Source organism: Anolis carolinensis, chromosome 5 (genome assembly GCF_035594765.1).
Source record: "Anolis carolinensis isolate JA03-04 chromosome 5, rAnoCar3.1.pri, whole genome shotgun sequence".
NCBI classification, from domain to species: domain Eukaryota; kingdom Metazoa; phylum Chordata; class Lepidosauria; order Squamata; family Dactyloidae; genus Anolis; species Anolis carolinensis.
Window position 1 is genome coordinate 2,082,153 of NC_085845.1, and position 27,795 is coordinate 2,109,947.

A 27,795-nucleotide genomic window follows, 5' to 3' on the forward strand; every position below is an offset into this window, starting at 1 on the left:
CTCCTCGGCGAATGCGGAAGGCCTCAGCTGAGGCCTAGCTCTTCTCGTGAAGTCTCGCGAAGACCTCGCGAGTCCTCACAAGACTTCGCGAGAAGAGCTAGGCCTCAGATGAGGCCTTCCGCGTTTGCCGAGGAGAGAGGCAGCGGCGGGGACCATCGCCTCCCTCCACGGCGAACGCGGAAGGTCTTGTGAGAAGAGCTAGGCCTCAGTTGAGGCCTTCGCCTGGGAGGGAGGTGATGGTCCTCCCAGCTGCCGCTGCGGCCACCAAAGGAGGTATGTGCAGGGCCTTGGGGGTGGGGGGCACAATTTCGGGTGGGGCACAGCCAGTAGGTTCGCTTACAAGGCGAAATTACCTAGGGCTGCCCCTGCTTAGGGGTCTTCATGTGGCATCATTGGAATAGGAAAAACATCACCAGAAAACAAGAATGCCCCCGAATGCCTCCTTAGAGAGTCATGTAGGGCATTTTTGACACAGGAGAGGGAGGGAAGAGAAGAAAAGACAAGAGGAGACGAGAGGAGAGAAAAGGGAGGGATGAGAAGGGAACAGAGAAGGGAAGGGAATAGGAGAAGATTAAGAAGAGAGAAATGAACAGAAGAGAAGGGAGGAGAAGAAAGAGGAGAAGAGAAATGGTAAAAGAGAAGAGGGAAGGGAAGACGAGAGGGAAGGGAAGCGGAAGAAGAGGGATGAAAGAAGAGATGAGCAGAGGGAGGGGAAGAGGAGAAAGAAGGGAAGGACAAAGGGAAGGGAAATAAAGGGAAAGAGAAAGGAAGCGAAGAGGGAAGGGAAGATATAGTAAAGAGTGCATGGCTCTCCTTTTCCGGGCCATAACCTCCTAGTTGCATGAGGAAGGAGCAGGCTGATGGGCTCCAGCTCAATGGACCTTGATGTCTCCCAAGGGTTGAGATCACCAGACTTCTCAGGAGCTCTCCAAAGTGCTGAACTGCATTCCCCAAAGCGCTTCAGCACCATGGATGGCACAGCTTTTTGAAAGCCCGGAAAGGGTCTCCCCTCTCCATTGAGATGGTCGGCCAAGAGGCAGAGCCTGCTGGCCAGATTCCCCATTTGGCATTCCTTTCCCATGTAGGGGCCTTTCCCACTTGGAATAGAACAACCTCATTGCCATTGTAAACGGAACCATGAAATTAAATGTTTTCCCTAGCACATGTCACAAAAACAACACGGCCATCCCTCCACACTTCCCACTGGATGCTATTTCTTTGGATTTTTTTTTTCTGTGTCAGGAGCAACTTGAGAAACTGCAAGTCACTTCTGGTGTGAGAGAATTGGCCACCTGCAAAGACGTTGCTCAGGGGACATTGCCTGGATGTTTGATGTTTGCCATCCTCATGGGAGGCTTCTCTCATGTCCCTGCATTGGGAGCTGGAGCTGACAGAGGGAGCTCATCCGCTCTCCCCAGACTCAAACCGCAGACCTGTCAGTCAGCAGTCCTGCCACCACAAGGGTTTGACCTATTGTGCCACCGGTGCAATGAATATTCTGCATCCATAATGCATGCTTTCCTGGTGACCTCTGGTCCTCCTTTCAGTGCTTTTCACCATGCTCCCAATTGCAAATTAGACAATGTAAAACAACGTAACAGTGTGCAGTATAATATCTGTCCAAATCTTGTGGGCGTCTTCTGTTATGAATGTTGTTCCCCAAGGTTGAAAGTCTGTGTTTTTCAATGTTTTAGAAGCAGAAGTCGAGATCTTAAATGGAGCTTGTGCAGCGGAAATCGATCCTCAGATGGTTACGTCGTGGTTGCAAACTCCATCCTTCCGTTAAGCACCCTGCATTATACTATGGACAAAAAAGGGCAACACATGCACAAGGGAACCTATGGGTATGTAAAGCACCAATGGTTGTCAGAGTAGTGCATGCATTGTCATTGCACATGCCTGTGCATTGCACATTGCATTCCATAGTTCAATGTTAACATGGAGCATAATAATAATAATAATAATAATAATAATAATAATAATAATAATAATCTATCTTGTTTGCTGTGCCATACAATGTCGTTGTGTTGATGATGATGATGATGATGATGATGATGATGATGATAATAATAATAATAATAATAATAATAATAATAATAATAATAATAATAATAAACTTTATTTATACCCCGCCACCATCTCCCCAAAGGGGACTCAGGGCGGCTTACATGGGGCCATGCCCAAAACAATACAATATAAACAGCATATAAAAGAACAACACATCACAACACAATAAGCAATACAATAAATAGTAATATCCATTACAAAATAAAACAAGGAGACAATGAAAAACAAGGGCAGTACTTCATAAGGTTTGGATGGCAGGATTAGAGCATACCTCAGCATACAAAGATTTATGCAACACAATCCTCATATAATAAAATCCTGCCAAGTCTGGATTGCAACTACAATTTCTCTCTTAAATCCCAGATGGTTCTTAATTCAAATGATTTTGCATTTCAATCCCTGGAAGAAGAAGAAATAGCAGTTTGTTGGCTTGATGGTTTAAAAGCTCAGATGGAAGGAGGGGATGCTTGCATGAAATATATGTCCAGGCCGATCCTGGCCCAACCTGTCGCATTTCTGACCATTATTAATGTTGTGGCGAAGGGGTAAATGTGAGAGAAAGGCTCTCTGGGCCTCCAAAACCCAGAGGCTGCCTTTCGAGTCATGCGCTGTGAGCTCACGGAGCGCATTTCTCCCCTCTCCTCTTCCACATTCAACCGTCTTGGATTTCACTGCTGAAAGATACATTTTGTAAAATACACAAAAGGAGGAGAATGTATTAAACAGAAACAGTTGTGTTTCCAAGCCCATAAGGATTGAGGATGCTGCCGTCAGTCGGACGGGTTGCCTTTGCCATACGGTTCATCCAGGCTCCAAGGCCCTTTCCAAAGTTTTGTGGAAAAGCCCACAAATGTTTCCAGGGAGTCTCTTCCTTCTGTCCAACATGAGGTGCATCTACACTGCAGAATTAATGCAGTCTGACACCACTTTAACTGCCATGGCTCAGTGCAGTGGAGTTGCAGCTTTGCAAGGCTTTTAACCTCTGCCCAAGAGGGACGGTCCCTCGCCAAACTACAACTCCCGTGATCCCATCGCATTGAGCCAGGAAAGTACAAGTGATGTCAAGCCGCATTCGTTCTGTAGTGTAGATGCACACTAGAATATGGAGACCAGAGTCAAGTCCTAGTTTCCAACTTTTTCTTGGACACACAGAAAGCTAAATGCATGCTTTCCTGGTGAGCTCTGGTCCTCCTTTCAGTACTTCTCACCATGCTCCCAATTGCAAATTGGGATAGATTTCCTGTTATTGCTGCTGTGTGTCGTCAGGAACATACAGATCTGTAAATGCCATATTGGATGCCCCACTCAGCCACGGAAACCAACTGGGTGATGTTAGGTGAGTCACACTCTCTCAGCCTCAAGGGAATGTCAATGTTGGCAAGCAATTGGGCTGGCATGTGCAAAGAAATTCAACAACAAGCACATAAAGGCACCCATTTTCCGGATTGTTCCCCTCCGTCCCGTAGTCCCAAATCCCAAAATGGGCACCACACAAGCCAACAAGATGTCAAGAGTCTAGAGTTGTGATTGAGGGAAGTCATGGTCATAACCTATTCATCCTTGGTGAGACCTCACTTCACCTGAAACGAGCCTGTGTCCAGTTCTGGGCCCCAGAATTCAGAAGGGAGTGGACAAGGTGGAAGGTGTCCAGAGAAGGGCAGTTCTTAATGAAGGATATACAGTAGAGTCTCACTTATCCAACATTCTGGAATAATCCAACACATTTTTGTAGTCAATGCTTTCAATACATCATGATATTTTGGTGCTAGTAATTACTACGTAGCATTACTGCGTATTGAACTACTTTTTCTGTCAAATTTGTTGTTAAACATGATGTTTTGGTGCTTAATTTGTAAAATCATAACCTAATTTGATGTTTAATAGGCTTTTCCTTAATGCCTCCTTATTATCCAAGATATTCGCTTATCCAACGTTCTGCCGGCCCGTTTATGTTGGATAAGTGAGACTCTACTGTAATAATAAGCTTTATTTGTACCCCACCCACTCTCCCCAAAGTGACAAACAATCCCAGAAAGGGTGGTATCTTAAACTCTAGTGCTTTAAATCCAGTTCTGAATGAAAGGATATAAGGACAAACAATCCCAGAAAGGGTAGTTTCTTAACTTTGGTGCTTTTAATCCAGTTATTATAAGAACAAACGAGCCCAGAAAGGGTGGCTTCTTAAGACTGATGCCGCAAAAATGATGGGAAGGGGAGCCTAGGAAGTCCCCTCCATTGCCACCAATGGGCAGGATCAAAACTAATATTTCGACTTCCTGGATCGAAAACAGATTTTTGTTGTCCCTTATTCAGGAAGCTCCCAAAAACAGATCGGGGGCCCTACTGTAATCCAGAACACCAAAAAGGATCACGGTTTACCCAAATGGCACAACCCTAAAAGATATATCTCCATACACTTGGAGGATCATGGATTTGATGCTGGTGGCCTTTGCTTCTTCTTCCAAAAACACTGACATTTCTCTGCTAGTCTTCTTCCCAAAAGATTTGAAGGGTTTTTTTTGAAGGCAACACTGATGGAATCATTCCAGAAGTTGAGAGGGACACTTGTAGAAAGTCCATATTCTTGCAGGCGTACAACAGAGTTGGAAGGACAATCCTCCCTGGGAATGTATGGCGGGCATGAATCCCTCGGAGGATCAGTTGTGGTTGATGGAAATACTTATCTTGGAGAAGAGATGGTTGAGAAGGGACATGAGAGCCATGTTTAAGTATCTGAAAGTATGTCTCATTGAGGAGGAATGGGCAAGGATTGTTTCTTGCTGCTCCATCGACTGGGACACAGTAGAGCCATGGATTCCAATGGGAGGAAAAGAGTTTCCACCTAAACGTTAGGAAGAAGAACTTCCTGAAGGCCAGAACTGTTCAACCATGGAATATGCTTCCTGGGAGTCTGGTGGAGGATCCTTCTCTGGAGGGTTTTAAGCGGAGGCTGGATGGCCATCTCTTGGTGGTGCTTTGATTGTGTCTTGCTGCCTTGCAGAAGGGGTTGTACCAAATGGGAAGTCTTATGATTCTCGTTATAAGAATTAAAAAAAGAATCAGCAGAGTATCATCTAAATACAGTAGAGTCTCACTTATCCAAGCTAAACGGGACAGCAGAAGCTTGGATAAGCGAATATCTTGGATAATAAGGAGGGATTAAGGAAAAGCCTATTAAACATCAAATTAGGTTATGATTTTACAAATTAAGCACCAAAACATCATGTTTTACAACAAATTTGACAGAAAAAGTAGTTCAATATACAGTAATGTTATGTTGTAATTACTGTATTTACAAATTTAGCACCAAAATATCACGATATATTGAAAATATTGACTACAAAAATGGCTTGGATAATCCAGAAACTTGGATAAGCGAGGCTTGGATAAGTGAGACTCTGCTGTACATAAATTCACAGACACTAACCCACCTTTGAAAAAAGATAAACTTGAGAGAAGAATGTAAAGTGTGTTTCATGTGAATGTACAATTATAAACACACCTGAAGAAGACTAAGTCGAAACCTGTTGTGTGTGTGTGTGTGTGTGTGTTCTACAAGCTCTTCAGTTTCAACTGATTGATTTAACAAGTGAAAACTTATATATATAGAGCAAACATTGATCAGTTATACATTCATTTTGATGTATGGAACATTAGCATCACATTGTAAATTCTGTACTGATTGTGCTTCATTCAATATAAGTTTATCTATATATATAGAAGGAGAATGGCATCGCTCCACCGGGCAAAACAACAAAATTAAAGGCCCCCCAACCTAGAAAATTGACAACACAACCCCTCATCCACGTCTCTATGTTCTTACAAAAAAACTACACCTCCCTAACCTCCATGGGGCAAAAAAAAAAAACCCAAAAACCGGAATGCACCCCTTTGTGACCCACCTTGATTGACACTAAACAGCCTTTCAGCTTCAAAGCCAGGCTGCCTCCTAGGCCACAGCAAAAAACCAAAAAAAAAACAACCCCAAAAAACTCCCCAAAAAAACACCACTTCAGTGTGAATTTTAAATCATTGTGTAGAAGGGGCCTCATATAAGCCTGTTCCAGGCAAATCATATAACATTATCAATATAATGTATAATAATTACTGTGCTCTAATAACAATACACAACAATATAATCTCTAAAATCACGACACTAAATAAACAACCACACTCAGAACCCAGGGGAATTCCACACAGGAAACAACCAGGCCCAGCTAACACCTCCCAACAAAGGATTCCCTCACGCAGGAAGCAGCCAGGCTTGGAAGCTACAAGACCATTCAATGCTAAACAACTTAAATAATCACACCCAGCTAACACGTCCCAGTAAAGGATTCTTCCAACTACAAACCAGGCAGACCTTGAAGCTGCAGGCCTATTCAATGCTAATCAAGCAGATCCATGGCAACACCTGCCTCAACCAGACAACAGTTCTTTCTACCACACTGCACGTTATTCCACACATATATCCACCCCTTTGTGGCCCACCTTGATTAACACTGAACAGCCTTCCACCTTCCAGACTCTGGAAACCACGAGGCTACTCCATCTCATTCAACTTGGCCTAGCAAGCATACCCTATGTAGAAAACGGCCAGGCTTTCAAGCAGCGAGGCTATTCACTGCAATTCCAATTGGCCACAGCAACGCGTGGCAGGGCACAGCTAGTATTTTATATCTGTTTATTGACCGCTTACTAGTGCATATCATTGTACTTGTGGGTATATATTCGCTTGGAAAGTCTCATGATTCAACAGATGCTGGATGTCCACCGTCAAGAGCAGGGGTCCCCAAACTAAGGCCCGGGGGCCGGATGCGGCCCTCCAAGGTCATTTACCTGGCCCCCGCCCTCATTTATAATATAATATTTTATATCAATTTTATCAGTTATGTATACATATGATATTGATAATATTATCATGTTATACAATGTAATACTAATAATAATACCATATAATAATATTAATTACATGTTATATATTACTTATAATATTACAGTATAGTGGTATAGTTCAATATAGTAATATATGATGCTAATATTGTGCTATGCTAATAATATAATATATTGTATGTACATATAATATTGATAATAATATTATAATGTAATACAATATAACACTAATAATAATACCATATAATAATATTAATTATATGTTATATATTACATATAATATTACAGTATAGTGGTATAGTTCAATATAGTAATATATGATGCTAATATTGTGCTATGCTAATAATATAATATATTGTATGTACACACAGCTGCTCTGAGTCCCCTTCGGGGTGAGAAGGGCGGGATATAAATGTAGTAAATAAATGTAGTAAATGAATAAATAAATCATTTTAGACTTAGGCTTGCCCAAAGTCTGAAATGACTTGAAGACACACAACAACAACAACAACAACAACAACAATCCTGATTCATGTGTTGTCGAAGGCTTTCATGGCCAGAATCACAGGGTTGTTGTGTGTCTTTCGGGCTGTGTGGCCATGTTCCAGAAGCATTCTCTCCTGACGTTTCGCCCACATCTATGGCAGGCATCCTCACAACCTCTGAGGATGCCTGCCATAGATGTGGGCGAAACGTCAGGAGAGAATGCTTCTGGAACATGGCCACACAGCCCGAAAGACACACAACAACCCTGTAATCCTGATTAACTTGACTATCTCATTGGCCAGAAGCAGGCCCACACTTCCTATTGAAATCTTGATAGGTTTATGTTGGTTAAAATTATTTTCATTTTTAAATATTTTATTGTTCTTTCATTATTGTTGTTTTGCACTACAAATAAGACATGTGCAGTGTGCATAGGGATTTGTTCGTATTTCTTTTTCAAATGATAATTCAGCCCCTCAACAGTCTGAAGGATTGTGGACCGGCCCCCTGCTTAAAAAGTTTGAGGACCTCTGGTCAAGAGGGATCGGATGGTGCCTTCCTGTCTGGCAAAATAGGTTTGGACTGGATGGCCTTTGGGGTGCCTTCCAACTCCATGAGTCTATGACTCTGTTCTATAGGGTTGTGTCATGCGCTACACACCTCCATGACTCTTCTCTTCTCCTGCTGGAAAAGCCTTCTCTTTTCCTGTGGGGTTTGCCATAGGGCAGGCGTGGGGCGTGGAGGCTCCTTCCCTGCGTTTATTTACTCCTTTGGATGACTTTCCTCCCGCCCTTCCTCGCATGATCCCATGTTTTCCGAAGACGAGGCCAATATGTCCGGGAGGGATTTCTTCCTCTTGCTCTGGCCCTCGTTGGGAAGCACCTACTTTGCAAAATGTATATTTTTTCCTGCTTCACTGGAGCATCCCGCGCCAGCTGGGCTTGCAACAAAGAGCCCTTAAGTGAATCAAAATGGATTTTTTTTTAAAAAAACACACACAACAACAACAACACCAACAACAGCAAGGGCAATACTTCATTGTGCGTCTGTTCGTTGCAGTGTTTTCCGTAGCACCAGAAAGGGATTAGAAGTCATTATGGGGGAAAGTGTCGGTTACAAAGGGATCCGGCGATGCCTCCTTCGGGGTCTGTCCTTCTCATGTTGACTGTTTGTTTACTGTACGCGCATAACATAATTCGGCAAATCCGGGCTTATCGTTTTAAGTAAACGGCCGGTGCTTTGGAATCGAAAGAGAGGAGATCAAGCCGGTCTCAATCAAAGTTGCATTCGTTTTCGGTTCTGCTCCAAGGCCTGTTTTGCACATGCGAGTCTCCCTTGCAAAGGCAAACTCCGTGCATCACTTTCCCCTTGACAGCTTCTCTGGCCAAGGGAAGGGAGCGCATCAATAGGGCTTGCTATTACCCAGGGGTCCCCAAACTTTTGAAGCCGAGGGCCGGTCCACAATCCTTCAGACTGTTGTGGGGCCGAATTATCATTTGGAAAAAAAATACAAATTCCTATGCATACTGCACATGTCTTATTTGTAGTGAAACAACAACAACAATGAAAAAATAATACAATATTTAAAAATGAAAACGATTTTAACCAACATAAACCTATCAGGATTTCAATGGAAAGTGTGGGCCTGCTACTGGCCAATGAAATAGTCAAGGTAATTAGGATTGTTGTTGTTGTTGTGTGCCTTCAAGTCATTTCAGACTTTGGCCGAGCCTAAGTCTAAAATTAATTATTTATTTACTGCATTTATTTACTACATTTATATCCCACCCTTCTCAGCCCGAAAGGGACTCAGAGCAGCTGTATGTACATACAATATAATAATAATAATAATAATAATAATAATAATAATAATAATAATAATAATAATATTGCACAGACAGACTACAAACAGAGGCACAACTATGTGGCCCAAATGATTCATTGGAACCTATGCCTCAAGTATCACCTCCCTGCAGTTAAGAACTGGTGGGATCACAAATCTGCAAAGGTTGTGGAAAATGAACACGCAAAGATACTGTGGGACTTCCGAATCCAGACTGACAAAGTTCTGGAACACAACACACCAGACATCACAGTTGTGGAAAAGAACAAGGTTTGGATCATTGATGTTGCCATCCCAGGTGACAGTCGCATTGAAGAAAAACAACAGGAAAAACTCAGCCGCTATCAGGACCTCAAGATTGAACTTCAAAGACTCTGGCAGAAACCAGTGCAGGTGGTCCCAGTGGTGATGGGCACACTGGGTGCCGTGCCAAAAGATCTCAGCCGGCATTTGGAAACAATAGACATTGACAAAATTACGATCTGCCAACTGCAAAAGGCCACCTTACTGGGATCTGCACGCATCATCCGAAAATACATCACACAGTCCTAGACACTTGGGAAGTGTTCGACTTGTGATTTTGTGATATGGAATCCAGCATATCTATCTTGTTTGCTGTGTCATACAACGTCGTTGTGTCAATAATAATAATAATAATAATAATAATAATAATAATAATAATAAACTTTATTTATACCCCGCCACCATCTCCCCAACGGGGACTCGGGGTGGCTTACATGGGGCCATGCCCAAGACAGTACAATATAGCAAAATATAAAAACAACATATCATAATACAATTACAACAATACAAAAATAATCATGTACAGTACCACACAAAATCAAAAAAGCAATATAACAGGGCTGGCCGCATGAACACTCAGTTAAAACTTGGGGTGAGAAAAAGATAAGAATAAAACCACGGGGAGCAGAGACATAAGATAGCAAACAGTCTGGAGGATAGATGATGGGGGGAGTAACAAAAAAGTGTAATATATTATATTATTAGCATAGCACAATATTAGCATTATATAATTCTATATTGAACTATACCACTATACTATTATATGTTATGTAATATATAACATATAATTAATATTATTATATGGTATTACTATTAGTATTATATTGTATAACATAATATTATTATCAATATTATATGTATATACAATATATTATATTATTAAAACTAATACAAAAATGTTATATTATAAAACTGAGGGCAGGGGCCAGGTAAATGACCTTGGAGGGCCGCATCCGGCCCCCGGGCCTTAGTTTGGGGACCCCTGCTATTACCTATGCTTTCATGTATCCATGTTTGACAACATATGCTCTCCATCGTCATTCTCTAGGTCTTTCAGCACAACTCTGTTATACTTGGGAAACATTTGAGGAAACATGTCATGCATTTGGTGTATTGCACATGAACTGAACTGTATTACTGCTGCATGCACATGGATGCTCGTTGCATATGGATAGAGGCAAATCTGAATTGCACATGGATACACATGTACAAAGGACTGCGCCCTTGGTTATACAACATCTGATGCTTCTTGTGCACAGTGGTGCTAATGATGGGTTGCTGAGAGTTTTCCAGGCTGTATGGACATGTTCCAGAAGCATTCTCTCCTGACATTTCACCCACATCCATGGCAGGCATCCTCAAAGGTTGTGAGGTCTGTTGGAAACTAGGCAAGTGGGGTTTATACATTTGTGGAATAATGTCCAGAGTGGGAGAAAGAACTCTTGTCTGTTGGAGGCAAGTGGGAATGTTGCAGCTGACCATCTTGATTAGCATTGAAAAGCCTGGCAGCTTCAAAGCCTGGCTGCTTCCTGCCTGGGGGAATCCTTTGTTGGGAGGTGTTAACTGACCCTGATTGTTTCCTGTCTGCTAATGATGTTCCATTGCACATCCAATGGGTAACTTAAGGATTATAAAATGAATTTTTTCATATCTGGATGGAGTAGACCTGAAAACCAACTCAAAGCATAAAGACTGCATCTGCACTGTCAAATTAATGCAGTTTGGTACCACTTAAACTGACATGGCTCAGTGCTATGGAATGCCGGGAGTTGTAGTTTGGAGAGGCAGCAGCCTTCTTTGGAAGAGAGGGCAGAAGACCTTGTCAAAGTGCAACTCTGTGCTGTGGATAGTAAAGTGGCACCAAACTGCATTAATTCTACAGTGTAGATGCACCCAAAGGCAGTTCTGGCAAGAGGGTAAAACCGTCCTTCGCATTCTTCTGATGATAAATGTGCATCCCGTTCCAAGTGCAAAAAGGACATTTCCCATTTCAGCGCCGCGTCTGGAGGCCCATCAACAGCGATGAAATATGGGGATTATTCACAGAGCAGAGAGTCATAGCCGTGCGGGACTGTCCCCGGAGGGAAGGGAAGCCGTCTTATAAATAGCGAGGCTGAGGAATGGAAAAAACGGAGCGTCCCCAAAGCTGCGATGGAAACCCCGGTCCCCCTTGGCTTGGCCTGTCTTGGCTTGGGTCAAGGACAAGGGAGGCTCCCCATGAGCTCATCGGCCTCTTCCAGATCACGTCTCCATGGCTCTCCCAGCAGAACCGAGGCAAACACAAGGAACCGGAGCAGGACATCCTAAGTCAGCCGGTTCCTTGTTCGTCATGGAAAGAGACTGGAAAGTCAAGAGCCAAGGAGGCCAGAATTAGGCATCTGGAAAAGACCCAAAGCCACAAGGACACCTGTTCTGGGATCTGCAAGAGGCACAGCCTTTGGAGAGATGCAATGACGGGGCAGCAAACTAGAGCAGATTCCTAAAGAGAACCCGTCTTTAGCCATGTATAGGTCCTCTGGCATGACTCCATAGCCAACGTCCTGCAGAAGATGACCACCGAGATATGCCAAAGGACATAGAGATTCAAAGCAAACCCTTCTCTAGCAATGATGGGTCCTTCAGCATGATTAACGACCCATGGAAGTTGACCACAGGGTTGTACTGGAAGACCTGGAGATTCCTAATCTAGTGTTAAATTTCCAAAACAAGTTGACCAAAGAATTGCACTGGAGGGCCTATAAAAACCTGGAGACTCTATTGTCAACTTCGAAGAGTTGTGCTGGGAGACGTAGAGATCCCTTTTATAGATCCTCCGGCATGACTCCACAGTCAACATCCTGCAGAAGTTGATCATAGAGTGGAACCAGAGGATGATGATGATGATTATTATTATTATTTTATTGTATGACACAGCAAACAAGATAGACATGCTGGATTTCATATCACAAAATCACAAGCCGAACACTTCCCAAGTGTCTAGGACTGTGTGATGTATTTTCGGATGATGTGTGCAGATCCCAGTAGGGTGGCCTTTTGCAGTTGGCAGATTGTTGGCACCATGATGATGATGATGATGATTATTATTATTATTATTATTATTATTATTATTTATACTATATTTATTTATAGCATAAGAGCATCAGTGTACTTCCTGCCAACCTTGCAGTTCAAAAACATGCAAATGTGAGTAGATCAATAGGTACCACTCCGGCGGGAAGGTAACGGCGGTCCATGCGTCATGCCTGTAGCCACATGACCTGGAGATGTCTATGGACAACGCTGGCTCTTCAGCTTAGAAATGAAGATGAGCACCAACCCCCAGAGTGGGTCACGACTGGACTTAACGTCAGGGGAAACCTTTACTTTTATTTTTATTTTATTTATTTACAGCATTTATATTCCGCCCTTCTCACCCTGAAGGGGACTCAGGGTGGATCACATTGCACACATTCAATGCCATGACACAGAACAGAGACAGAGACAAGACGCTGGCCTCGAACTCATGACCTCTTGGTCAGAGTGATTTGTTGATTTGTTGCAGCTGGCTTGCTTTCTAGCCTGCGCCACAGCCTTTACCTATCAGTGTACTATTTAAGATATACAAATGCGCAAACATTAAAATAGGACTAAATATAAACATTGTTAAAACATTCCCAGTTAAAAACCATTAGGACTTTGTGATTCCCAGAAATAACCCTTAAAACTTTATTTATATACCTCCCTATCTCCACAAGGGACTCAGGGAGGTTTCCAACATAGCAGGAAACCATATAGCAGCTTAAAACCATACAACAACTGAACATAGTGCAATAATGAACATAAGTAACACAAGTCATACAAATCACGACAAAATACTCCATCAGGGGCCATGATACAGAGACCAGGGTTCAACGTTGGGGTGGCCAACTATAACCCTTCTCCAGGGATTTCTGGGTCCTGCAACATGCTCATGGCCAACTGCTGCAGAAGTTTATTTATTTACCTACTGCATTTCCACCTTGCTGTATCTCACCCCCGAGGGGACTCAGAACAGCTTCCAGCTTTGGCAATTCTTCAATGTCACATTGAAACAAACATAAAAAGACACAGTACGTTAAACTTTAAAATAAAAATAAAACGTATAAATACAAGTTAAAAACTGTTAAAACATAGCACCTAATCCCATAATCGTCATCCAAGCTGCTTCGTTTATGTCAGTGGTTCCCAAACTTATTTGGCCTACTGCCCCCTTTCCAGAAAAAATATTACTCAGCGCCCTGGAAATTAATTTTTTTTTAAATTTTAATAGCAATTAAACAGAAAGATATATGTACCTGTGGCCATCACCGCTCCCCTGGATTGCTGCAGCGCCCACTAGGGGGCGGTAGCATCCACTTTGGGAATCACTGGTTCATGTCAATGCCGTGGATGTATCCCAAATGCCTGGTTCCACAGCCAGGTTTATGACTTCCTTTCTGAAAACCAGGAGGAAAGAAACAGATCTAATCTCGCTGGGGAGGGAGTTCCATAGCCGAGGGGCCACCACTGAGAAGGACCTGTTTCTCGTTCTCACGAGCCACACCTGCGAAGGAGGCGGGACTGAGAGCAGGGCCTCCCTAGAAGATCTTAAGCTGGTTCATAGGGGGAGATGCATTCAGACAGGTAAGCTGGGTCAGATCCGTTTAGGGCTTTATAGGCAAAGCCAGCACTTGGAATTGTGCTCGGTAGCAGATTGGCTGCCAGTGGAGCTGGCGTAATAAGGGAGTTGTGTGCTTTTCAGGGATTCCTCTTCTTCAGAAGTGGAAGGGGAGCAGGAAAGTGCTCATGAATCTGAGGGTGAGTTGGAGTCTGAGGAGGAGACTTTGCTAATACCCTCATTCCAGGAGAGGCAAAAAGAAACAGAGCAGAGACGTCATTCAGCTAGAATAGCTGCCAGAAATGCAGCTGAATAATTAGGAACTGTCCTAGCAGCTGTGGGGGGACTCAGGGCTATAAAGCAGAAGCAGGTGCAGCCAGCTCTTGCTGGTAATAAACTGACTCTAATGCCTTTGCTCCCCTGGTGCCTGCTCCAAGTCTGCATCTGGATTTATGCCTGTTTCTTTATCTGAATTAAGACTTCCTGGCTCTCTTTTGCATTATTTCACTGAGCGTGCTGTACTTTATGTTTTGCTGAAGTAAAGCAGTTTTCATTAACTTACCACAGTGTCTTAAGGCTGTTCTTGAAAGACAAAACAGGACAGTGCCCCCTGTACGTTGCTCCGGTGAGCAATCTGGCTGCCGCCCACTGGACTAATTTAAGCTTCTGAACAGTCTTTAAAGGCAGCCCCATGTAGAGTGCATTGCAGTAGTCTATTTTAGATGTAACAAGAGTGTGGACTGCTGTGGCCAAGTCTGGTTTCTCAAGGTATGGGCGCAACTGGCACACAAGTTCTAGTTGTGCAAAGGCTCCCTTTGCCATCACTGAAACCTGGGGCTCCAGGCTCAGCAATGAATCCAGAAGAACTCCTGAGCTGAGAACCTGTGTCTTCAGGGTGACTGTAGCCTCATCCAGCACAGGCTGTAACTCTATGCTCTGTTCAGCCTTTTGACTGACCATGAGTGCCTCCGTCTTGTCTGGATTCAGTTTCAATTTGTTTGCCCCCATCCAGACCGTCACAGTTGCCAAGCATTGGTTCAGGACCTGAACAGCCTCCTTAGCAGCAGGTGGAAAGAAGTGATAGAGTTGGACATCATCTGCATACAGATGGCATAAAACTCCAAAATTCTGGATGATCTCACACAACGGCTTCATGCAGATCAGGGGTCCCCAAACTAAGGCCCGTGGGCCAGATGCGGCCCTCCAAGGTCATTGACCTGGCCCCTGTCCTAAACTTTAGACTTAGGGTTGACCTAAGTCTACCTGGTCTTTGAAGGTCTCTTTGCTCAGCTATGGCCTTATGAGACCATCTAGATAGCTTTTGGAGGTCGCTTTCCTTAACTATGGTCCTGTGAAACAATCTAGATGGCCTCTGAGGGTCCCTTTCCTTACCTATGGTTTTATGATATTGTCTAGATGGCCTTTGGGGCCCCCTTTCCTTACTTATGGTCTTATGAAACCATCTAGATGGCCTTTGAGGGTCCCTTTCCTTACCGATGGTCTTATGAGACCATCTAGATGGTTTTTGGAGGTCTCTTTGCTTACCTATGGTCTTATGAGATTGTCTAGATGGCCTTTGGGGGCCCCTTTCCTTACCTATGGTGTTATGAAACCATCTAGATGGCCTTTGAGGGTCCCTTTCCTTATCGATGGTCTTATGAGATTGTCTAGATGGTCTTTGGAGGTCTCTTTGCTTACCTATGGTCTTATGAGATTGTCTAGATCAGGGGTCCCCAAGCTAAGGCCCTCCAAAGTCACTTACCTGGCCCCTGTCCTAAACCTTAGACTTAGGGTTGACCTAATTCTGAAACGACTTGAAGGCACACAACAACAACAATCCTAATTTTGGTCTATTTAATCCTAGTCTGGCCCCCCAACAGTCTGAGGGACTGTGAATCGGCCCTCCACTTGAAAAGTTTGAGGACCCCAGATGTAGATGTTAGACAACATGGGGGAGAGTACTGAACCCTGTGGGAACCCAAAGGACAACAGCTGTGGGGCCGAGAAGGTGTCCCCCAGCAACATCTTCTGGGTGTGATCCTCCAGGAAGGTCTTGAGGCACTGCAAGACAGTGTCCAGAGCCCCATTCCTGCGAGGCGTCCCAGAAGGATACCGTGGTCTGGAGTATCAAAGGCCGCTGAGAGGTCCAGCAGAACCAACAGGGACACACTCTCCCTGTCCACTTCCCTGCTTAGATCATCTACTAAGGAGATCAAGGCTGTCTCAATTCCATGTCCCGGCCTAAAGCCAGACTGTGATGGATCTAGATAAGTTGACTGTAGAGTTGCACTGGAAGACCTAAAGATTCATACGGAAGATCCCCAGATTTGGATCAACCATTCCCAGGATCTCAGTCAAGGCAGAGCAAGTGGTGCCAAATTGCATGAATGCAACAGTGTGGATACAGCCCAGGGTTTCACGTGCAAGGGGAGCGGATGGATGCTCTTTGTTGGGCCTGGGCCTCCCCCTTGACTCCTGGATCCCCCCTCGGCCGGTCGCTCTTTCCAGGACCAAAGAGGCCCAGCCAACACCTGATGGAGTCGGGGTCAAGCCCTGGTTCCTTGCAGTCTGCCCGAGGGGCCTGCAAACTCCAGGAAGGCTTTCCAGCATTGTTTTAAATAGCCGCTTGCGCTTCCAAACAATCAACAGATTTGGAAGCGGGACGGCTGTTTCTTCTGCGCCTGATGCTCCATCATCTTGAACTCGGGCGGGGAGAGGGCAGCCAGAAAAGAACGAGGAAGGAGTTCAAGAAGCACAACCGCACAACACGGCATCCAAAACACACTCCCAAGGACTTCTCCAAAGTTAAAAACAGATGGGCCTGGCTGCTCGCAACCGAGGAAGGATGCATCTACACCGCAGGGTGAATGCAGTTTGACCCTGCTTGAATGGCCATGGCTCAATGCTGTGCAACTGGAGTTGGAGTTTAGTATGGCATCAGCAGGGATGACTAAAGGTCCTTGTCAAACTACAAGTCCCACGATTCCATAAGCATTAAGCCAGTCCAAGTGGGGCCAAACTGCATTATAGGATACAATTATAGAGTTGGAAGGGAGTCTAAGGGCCATGCAGTCCAACCTACAAAAGCCATGTACGAAGACACAATCCAAGCCCTCCCGACAGATGGTCATGCCCATGGCCTCTGCTTTAAAACCTGCAGGCTTGGACACACACTCCACTGGACTTTGATGCAGCTCTGATCTTCAGGGTGTTCTTCCTAATGTTCAGTAAGAAACCATTTCCCAGCTATTTGAATCCACAGCTCCATTGTGTCCCAGGCCCCTTCTACACCACCATATAATCCAGATTGTCAAATCATACGAGGGTTGAATGAAAAGTAATGCCTCCACCTTGATAACTCCTCAACAGATGGCAGTCCTGGTCTGCAGCAAGTACTGGCTTGTTCAGTAGACTCTCCTCTACGGTTAGTTCCATTTGGCGGGAAGCCTTACCATTGAACGGTTGTGTTGTTAAAGTGCCAAGTATGGAACCCTGTGCAGACGGTTCCATTTGGCAGGAAGCCTTAGCATTGAACGGTTGTGTTGTTAAAGTGCAAAGTATGGAAGCAGTGCGCCTTAAGCAACGTGCAGTCACTGAATTCTTGACAGCAGAAGGTGTCGCCCCAAAAGGAGATTCCTCAGAGAATGCAAGTTGCTTATGGTGATTGTGTTGATGTGAGTCCTGTGTGTCGTTGGGCAAGTAAGTTTAAAGATGTTGAGGTGGGAACATCTGACTTGCGTGACAAACAAAGAATTGGACGTCCTGTGATAGCAACCACCAAGTTTCACAAGCAAAAGGTGGACAGATTGATTCAGGATGATTGTCATATCACTCAGACAGAAATCTCAAGCATAGTCAGCATTTCACAGGAACATGTGGGTCACATTATTGCTTTGCTTGGCTGTCGGAAGATCTGTGCACGATGGGTCCTGTGAGACGCCGGTTGCGGAAACAGAGTGTTGACTTCTTCCGTGACGGCTTCAGAAAACCTGTTCATCGTTGGGAGAAATGTTTCCAATTGTCTGGTGATGAAGTGGAAAAGTGAATAGTGGTCATTAAAGAGCACATTCTAAGGATTATTCCTGCATTTGATTGATTAAAATACTCCCATCCAGACTCAAGTAACGAAGGTGGAGGCATTACTTTTAATTCAGCCCTTATATATCCCACATTATCTGCTTGGAACTGGATTATATGAGTCTACACTGGCCAGGGGTGCTGTGGTTATTAATTTTGAATATGTTTTGATGGATTTTAATGGCATCCGGAGCCAATTCCCTAATGGAGACCGAGGTGCCACCATATCCTTATTTTCCCATCTTTGCTGCAGGGCCGTCTCTTAAGAAGCCATTGCGCTGCCTTGGAGCCAGGCCCGACTTGGCCCGCGAAGCGACTCCCTGCCCCATGCTATGCGCTGAGTTTTCTTTTCTTGTCCACTGTTTTGCTTGAGGCCTTGCACATTTCAAGGCTCCGCGGGTCTCCGTGTTGTTGTTTGGGCCACTGGGTGCCGGACAAACAACATTTATTATGATGATGAGAATGCGCTTCCGTTGCCTAAGAACACAAGGCCCAGGAATGCAAAGCATTTGCACTATTTCGGGAATTGGGAGCTTGCGGAGAAATCAACTCCGAGGAGGTTCATCACCTCTATAAGAAAATAGGGTTGCGTTGCATTTGCCTCTGGGTGAATCTACACTGGAGACCTTGCAAAACTAACGCTCCCAGGAGTCCATAGCACTGAGCCTCCTTTTTCTCCTCTTCTCCTGCTCCTTCTCTTCTTTTTCCTTGTCCTCCTTCTCTTCTTTCTTCTTCTTCTCTTTCTTCTTCTTCCTCTTTTTTCTCCCCCTTCAGGGTTCTGTTATGTCATGTTATACAGTTAAAGTGGTGCCAAACTGCATTGATTTTACAGTGTGGATGCACTCTAAATATCTCGTCAAACTACAACTCCCAGGATTCCGTAGCATTGATCTATGTAGCACTTAAAGTAGTGCCAAACTGCATTAATTTTACAGTGCAGATGCACCCAATCGTTCACCAAGCTACAACTCCCAGGATTCTATAGCATTGACCTATGTGGCACTTAAAGTGGTGCCAAACTGCATTAATTTTACAGTGCAGATGCACCCAATCGTTCACCAAGCTACAACTCCCAGGATTCTATAGCATTGACCTATGTGGCACTTAAAGTGGTGCCAAACTGCATTAATTTTACAGTGCAGATGCACCCAATCGTTCACCAAGCTACAACTCCCAGGATTCTATAGCATTGACCTATGTGGCACTTAAAGTGGTGCCAAACTGCATTAATTTTACAGTGCAGATGCACCCAATCGTTCACCAAGCTACAACTCCCAGGATTCTATAGCATTGACCTATGTGGCACTTAAAGTGGTGCCAAACTGCATTAATTTTACAGTGCAGATGCACCCAATCGTTCACCAAGCTACAACTCCCAGGATTCTATAGCATTGACCTATGTGGCACTTAAAGTGGTGCCAAACTGCATTAATTTTACAGTGCAGATGCACCCAATCGTTCACCAAGCTACAACTCCCAGGATTCTATAGCATTGACCTATGTGGCACTTAAAGTGGTGCCAAACTGCATTAATTTTACAGTGCAGATGCACCCAATCGTTCACCAAGCTACAACTCCCAGGATTCCATAGAATTGATTTATGTGGCACTTAAAGTGGTGCCAAACTGCATTAATTTTACAATGCAATTTTACAATGCAGATGCACCCAATCGCTCACCAAGCTACAACTCCCAGGATTCCATAGCATTGATCTATGGGGCACTTAAAGTGGTGCCAAACTGAATTAATTTTACAGTACAGGTGCAATCTAAATATCTCACCAAGCTACAACTCCCAGGATTCCATAGCATTGATCTATGGGGCACTTAAAGTGGTGCCAAACTGAATTAATTTTACAGTACAGGTGCACTCTAAATATCTCACCAAACTACAACTCCCAGGATTCCATAGCATTGAGCTATGTAGTACTTAAAGTGGTGCCAAACTGCATTAATTTTACAATGTAGATGCACCCAATACCTCACAAAGCTACAACTCCCAGGATTCCATAGCATTGAAACATATTGCAGTTAAAGTGGTTCCAAAGTGCATTAAAGTCACAATGCAGATGCATTCTAAATATCTCACCAAGCTACAACTCCTAGGATTCCATAGCATGAGCCACACGGCAGTTAAAGTGGTCCCAAAGTGCATTAAATTTACAGTGCGGATGCTATAAACATCTCACCAAACTACAACTCCCAGGATTCCCCATCACAGAGTCCTGTGGGTTCAAAGAGTTTAAAAACCTGGCTCTTCCAAAAGGCCTTTGACGTTTAATTGTTGTTGGATTGATCTATCTGCCCATTCCATAATAGCCCCATTCTTGATGTCTTGCCATTGTTATACTGCATTTTATTGTCCATTTCAGCTGTGACCTTTTCCCCATTTCGGCACATTCTGCACTTTGCTCGGGATCTATGAACTAGTCTCCAGTTTTTAACATTGTATGCTTCATGTTGATTTTAATGATTGATTTTTACTGATGTTGATGTTTTCATTGGGTTAATTGTGCTTTTGCTTTGTTATTGATATTTGATTGTTTTATAGGGCAAGGCCCCATGTAAGCCGCCCCGAGTCCCTTCGGGGAGATGGGGCGGGGTATAAAAATAAAGTTATTATTGATGAACCAGCCTGGACACAGGATATTATTTGAGAACACAAAAATGCTGGACCATTCCAACAACTATCATGTCAGACAACACAGAGAAGCCATTGAAATCCACAAGCATGTGGACAATTTCAACAGAAAGGAAGAAACCATGAAAATGAACAAAATCTGGCTACCAGTATTACAAAACTCCAAAATCAAAACAGTAGATGGGAACCAAAACTCTGAGGGCTTGACTGACAAAGGATGCCCCCAGGCAAGAGACAAAACCTTTCCAATGCTAATTAGGGTGATTAACTGAAACATTAATGTTGGCTCCCAGTGATAAAGGACTCTTGCCACACCCTGGACTCTACACAGATATATATATTCTTTCCTTACTTAGTTTATCCATACCTCACAACCTCTGAGGATGCCTGCCATAGATGTGGGCGAAACGTCAGGAGAGAATGCTTCTGGAACATGGCCACACAGCCCGAAAGACATACAACAACAAAGTTATTATTATTATATTATTTATTGTGCAGGGCAGATGCAGCCGGGGTGCTTTGATTTGGGAGCCCTGGATTTCTGCCTCCTGGCCTTGTGTCCCCCCTGATAGGCTTGCCGTCCCCTCGGTCACCTTTAAAGCCCGAGCCTCGTGTCTGCCAAGCCTTAAGCAAGCAGGCGGCCTCCTTACAAGGGCCGATATGGCAATTGCTTCTTCTGAAGGCCCGGTTATTGGAAGCAGGTCCCTGGGCGCTGGGGGTCTCCGCAGGGAGCCGAGGGAGGGGACCGGCCGGCCCTGTTTCTGATCAGCGCCTGGTCTTCGGCACAACACGTGGCAGGAATTCCACCCTCTCTGCGTCTCCCTTATAAATCTAATTCTCAGTTTAAGGTGACAGTAATAATATGTTAAATGCCGGCAGATTATTAGAAACACATTCATCCAAAATTGGCCATGTAATAGATGGTTATCCGTGACATCGTGAGGCCTAAGCGCCTGCAGATGTGGCCCAGATGAAGGCGAAGGGCCGAGGCGAAAGCAGGCGGAGGCGCAGGCAGAGGAGGGAGCGTCCGCACTGCAGAGTTAACGCAGTTGGACCCGACTTGGATTGCTATGTTGCACGCTGGGAGTTATAGTTTGGGGAGGCGCCAAAGCTAAAGGCCTCGCGAAACACTAACTCCCAGGATCTCATAGCATTGACATCGAGAAATCAGACCCCAAATTATGAATGGTATCAAGGGTATAAATAATAATTGTGAATTGTCTTTGGATTGTTGCCTAACACAAATGGACCCCAGGCAACGATCTTTCCAATTTCCATAATTTATTTATTTTTAAATTTATTTTATTTACAACATTTCTACCCCGCCTTTCTCATTCGAGGGGACTCAAGGGGGCTTACAAAACTGGCAAAATTCAATGCCCAGAACAAAATTCAATAAAAATCAAACAGCACATTTAAATCAATTTAGAATACTTAATAAACAATATTATACAAAGCTTAAAAACATGTAAGTACATTAAGCCCATTCGTCCAGAACCTTGCACATAAATCTTAGTTCAGACCATGTTGGATCATAGTGCTTACTCATTAAATGCTTGTGCACATAGCTTCTTCCTGAAGCCCAAAAGAGTCGGGGCCTGCTGAATGTTACTAGGGAGGGAGTTCCACAGCTGAGGTGCCACCACCGAGAAGGCCCTGTCTCCCGTTCCCACCTGCTGTGCTTGTGAGGTGGGTGGGACCGAGAGCAGGGCCTCCCCAGACGATCTTAGTGTTATTGATGATGGCTCATAGGAGGAGATGCGTTCGGACAGGTAAGTTGTGCCAGACCGTTTAGGGCTTTATAGGTCAAAACCAGCACTTTGAATTGTGCCCAGTCGCAGACTGTCAACCAGCGGAGTTGGCACAACACAGGAGTTGTATGCTCCCTGTACGCTGCTCCGGTGAGCAATCTGGCTGCCGCTTGTTGGACCAATTGAAGCTTCCGAACAGTCTTCAAAGGCAACCCCATGTAGAGCACATTGCAGTAGTCTATTTGGGATGTAACCAGAGCATGGACCACCCAGGCCAAGTCAGACTTCTCAAGGTATGGGCGCAGCTGGTGCACAAGTCTTAGTTGTGCGAATGCTCCCTGGCCACCGCCGAGACCTGGGGTTCCAAGGTCAGCAATGAATCCAGGAGAACACCCAAGCTGCGAACCTGTGTCTTCAGGGGGAGTGCGACCCCGTCCAACACAGGCTGTAACCCTAAACCCTGTTCAGTCCTGCGACTGACCAGGAGGACTTCTTTCTTGTCTGGATTCAGTTTCAATTTGTTGGCCCTCATCCAGTCCAACACAGCGGCCAAGTACTAGTTCAGGACCTGGACAGCCTCCTTAGTGACAGGTGGGAAGGAGTGACAGAGCTGGACATTGTAATGAAGTGTGAGTTTTTTTGGTTTACAGATGTCATGTTTAATTGTATTTTAAAAGGGTCAATATTTCAGTTATTACATCTTTGCACTCATGAGTTGGTTGCCATGGAGAAGTGGGGGGAGCCAACTGCCATTTTGGTGGAGAAGTGCAGGTTTAAAAAAGAAGCAGTTAGTCTGTGACCTGATGAGGTACAGTGAAGACTGATCCTCAGTTGAAGGGATCAGGGAGACTCAAGTGCTTATTTTTGAGTCAGTTTAAAATACGTTTGGTGACTTATTTTAAGGTAGTCTGTCTCCGGATAAGGAACAGATAATCTGTGATTGTAATTCACAGGGTGACTGCAGTTTAAAGCAGTAGAGAAAGAATTGACATTTTGAAGAGTTTGAAACACCTCATTCTAGCTTTGCAACTGTTAATCAAAGTGCCTCTAAGTAGAAACGTTACCGTAACCACTAAGCTTTGTGCCTGAATAAACGTGTTATTGTTCTTTCTAACATCTCAGCTTCTGTCAAATATATTACCATCAAGAGTAAATAAGAAGAGAAAGAAAACCAAAGGTCTCCTCTCTGAGTAGCTAGTGGCTGCATCTTCTTATAGTGGTGGCTAGCGTTGATAATCCCCTTTACATCTGGTGACCTCATTATAAAACTTTACTAATTGGTGGCAGCGTTTAAATAAACATCTTTATAATTTAGTGGCAGCGGTTATATATTTTATATCATATATAATACTAGCTGTGCCCGGCCACACGTTGCTGTGGCGAAGTCTGGTGGTATGGGAAATAAAGTATTGAGGAATTGGTGGTAGTTAAGGTCAAGGGTAAAGGTTTTCCCCAGACATTAAGTCCAGTCGTGTCTGACTCTGGAGGTTGGTACTCATCTCCATTTCTAAGCCGAAGAGCTGGCGTTGTCCGTAGACTCCTCCAAAGTCATGTGGGATGACTGCATGGAGCGGCGTTACCTTCCCGCCGGAGCAGTACCTATTGATGCACTCACATTTGCATGTTTTTGAACTTCTGGGTTGGCAGAAGCTGGGGCTAACAGTGGGGGCTCTCTCCGCTCCCCCAGTTCAAACCTGTGGCCTTTCGGTCCAGAAGTTCAGCAGCTCAGCGCTTTAACACGCTGCGCCATCAGGGGATATTATTTCCTAAAGGTTGTGAATATACAATATTTCTGATTGGGTTTTTTTGTTTGTTGGAGGCAAGTATGAATGCTGCAATTAGGAAAAATGATTAGGATGTAATGGCCTTGCAGCTTTAAAGCCTGGCTGTTTCCTCCCTGAGTGAATTTTTTGTTGGGAGGTGTTAGCTGGCCCTGATTGTTTCCTGTTTGGAATTCCCTTGTTTTCAGAATGGTGTTGTTTGCGATATTTTATGTGCTTCTACTGTCTGTGGCCCTGAGAAAACAGAGGATTTTCCAGACTTTGATGATAGGAATACTTTGTTGGGAGGTGTTAGCTGGCCCTGATTGTTTCCTGTGTGGAATTCCCCTGTTTATTTACTGTCCTGGTTTTAGAGATTATATTGTTCTGCATTATTCTATCCCAGTAATTATTTCATATTAAAGAAGAATCTCACTTATCCAACATTCGCTTATACAATGTTCTGGATTATCCAACGCAGTCTGCCTTTTCATAATCAATGTGTTTGTAGTCAGTGTTTTAAATTCATTGTGATATTTTAGTGGTAAATTTGTAAATACAGTACAGTAGAGTCTCACTTATCCAACATAAACGGGCCGGCAGAACGTTGGATAAGCGAATATGTTGGATAATGAGGAATTAAGGATAACCCTATTAAACATCAAATTAAGTTATGATTTTACAAATTAAGCACCAAAACATCATGTTAGACAACAAATTTGTCAGAAAAAGTAGTTCAGTACACAGTAATGCTATATAGTAATTAATGTATTTATGAATTTAGCACCAAAATATCATGATATATTGAAAGCATTGACTACAAAAATGTGTTGGATAATCCAGAACATTGGATAAGTGAGACTCTACTGTAAATACTACATAGCATTACTGCGCATGGAACTACATTTTCTACATTTGTTGTATAATATGATATTTTGGTGCTTAATTTGTATAACGATTACATAATTTGATGTTTAATTGGCTTTTCCTGAATCCCTTCTTATTATCCAACATATTCACTTATCCTGCCGGCCTGTTTACGTTGGATAAGTGAGACTCTACTGTATATTTCTAATCTTATATTATCTGCTCAGAACTGGATTATATGAGGCTCCTTCTTCACAGCTGTATAAAATACACACTGAAGTGGATTATATGGTAGTGTGGAGTCAAGATAATCCAGTGCAAAGCAGATAATATAAGATTATAAATGGGTTATATAGCTGTGTGGAAGGGCCTTGAGTCTACACTGCCATATAATCCAGTGCAAATTAGATAATCTGTGGAAGAAGCCTAAGTGAGGCCTAAATCTGCCTGTCCCCTAACTGAAACCTGGCTGTCCCTTGGTTGCTAGGCAACCAAGTGGGCAGAGATTAGCCCTCTAAACTGGCAGCAATTGGATAAAAAAATTATTGCTCTCCCTCTAATTAGGACTTTCTTTTTCTTTTCTTTTTGTTGTATCAACCTTGAGGCGTGGATGATGGGTTGTGTTGTCAAATTTTGAGGTTGGGGGGCCTGTAGTTTTGTTGTTTTGTGAATTGCCGTGATGCCATCACTCTTTTATATATATAGATTTATTTAATAAAAACATCTCCATCTCCGCAGACATCATCTGCGTACAGATGACACCGCACCCCGAAACTCCGGATGATCTCTCCCAGCGGCTTCATGTAGATGTTGAACAACATGGGGGACAGTACCGAACCCTGTGGGACCCCATAAGTCAACGGTTGTGGGGCCGAGCAGGCGTCCCCCAGTCTCCTCACAATGAACTAGGAGATTTGAGGGGAGCATGTAATGGATTTGTGCCAGAGCTCCATGGTCTGCTTCCTGTTCTTTCCTGAGATGATGATGATGATGATGATGATGATAATTTATTTATATCCCGCCACCATCTCCCAGAGGGACTCGGGGCGGCTAACAGAACACTCAAGGTGTGACATACAAAATACAACAAGTGCAAACAAAACATAGGCAATAAACAGTCATATGAACACGGATATCTGTGGGAAGGATCCATCTCCCATGCTCCAAAGCCAGCCAACTCCCACAATTTCTAACAGCCAGAAGGAGACAAGAGGGCTGAGAGAAGGGGACACGGGGGGCAGGTTTAAATATTTGAAAGGATGTCATATTGAGGAGGGAACAGGCTTGTCTTTTTCTGCTACACAGACTGGGACTCTCTTGCTGGTACGTGAAGCGATTTATAGTTTCCAAATCACAACTTCCCTGAACCACTGCAAGCTGGATAGCAAGCAAAATACAGCGGAGCCCTTTCAAAGCAAAAACACGCTTCAGCCCGTCTATCAGCAGAGTCCAACTCCCAGCATCTGTCCTTATCTACACACTGTTTAGTAAGCTCACAGATTCAGGTTTTCGTTTAAAAAATTCCAAAATATCCAGAGGCTTTAATCTTCACCATTTACAATCAGGAATCAGGATTCACAGATCCTCATTCCTGGTACTTGCAAACAATCAGAGTAATTAAACAGTCACATACAACACAGGCAGATACTCACACTGAGTCACACAGGAGAGAAGAAGAGGGATTCTTTCATCCTCCTTATATAGCCACCTCCTGATAGGTTATACATGTCTCGATACAATGCCACATGAATTTTGAATTTATATTGTAGTTGTTTTTCTTAATTTGTTAATTTTATTATGCTTATATTTATTGTTGATGTACTCTGATGGTCGTTTATGTGATTTTAATATGTTGTAAGCCACTTTGGGTCCCATGAGGGAGAAAAGCAGTATATAAATAAAGATTTGTTGTTGTTGTTGTTGTTGTTGTTGTTGTTGTTGTTGTTGTTGTTGTTATTATTATTATTATTATATCAGTAAGGGACATTGGCTGATGCAACCTCTTTGCAATAACCCTCACATAGTTGTGATTCAGCCATTACCACAGGGATTGCATCATGACATTCACAGTCATACCCAAGTGTTATTGATATGCTACAAGTTCATCAAAGAGTATTTCGCCATGACTAGAAATGCTGTGCCATTTCCATGCAACAGGCTCAATAGAGCCATGGATTCAAATTGCAGGGAAAGAGATTCCACCAAAACATTAGGAAGAACCCCCTGATGGTAAGAGCTATCTAGCAATGAAATCTGTTGCTTCTTGGGAGTCTCCTTCTCTGGAGGCTTTTCAACAGTGGCTGGAAGGCTATCAGTCAAGAGGGCTTGGTTTTGTTAGTGATTCCTCTTCTTCAGAAGAAGAAGGGAAGCATGAAAGTGTTCATGAGTCAGAGGAGCAGTCGGAAGCTGAGGAGAAGATTTTGCAAGTACTCACATTTCAGGAAAGGTGAAAGGAAACAGAGCAGAGACGTCGTTCAGCTAGAATAGCTGCCA

General features: G+C 43.8%; 1 long non-coding RNA gene across 1 annotated transcript; it reads left to right on the forward strand.

Moving 5' to 3' along the window:
- The first annotated feature begins 102 nt into the window (after positions 1-102).
- Positions 103-27,223, forward strand: LOC134299391 (uncharacterized). The gene is made up of 3 exons (XR_010006591.1): positions 103-273; positions 1,695-1,844; positions 26,041-27,223. It is a non-coding gene; the product is annotated as an uncharacterized LOC134299391 (long non-coding RNA).
- The last annotated feature ends 572 nt before the right edge of the window (positions 27,224-27,795 follow it).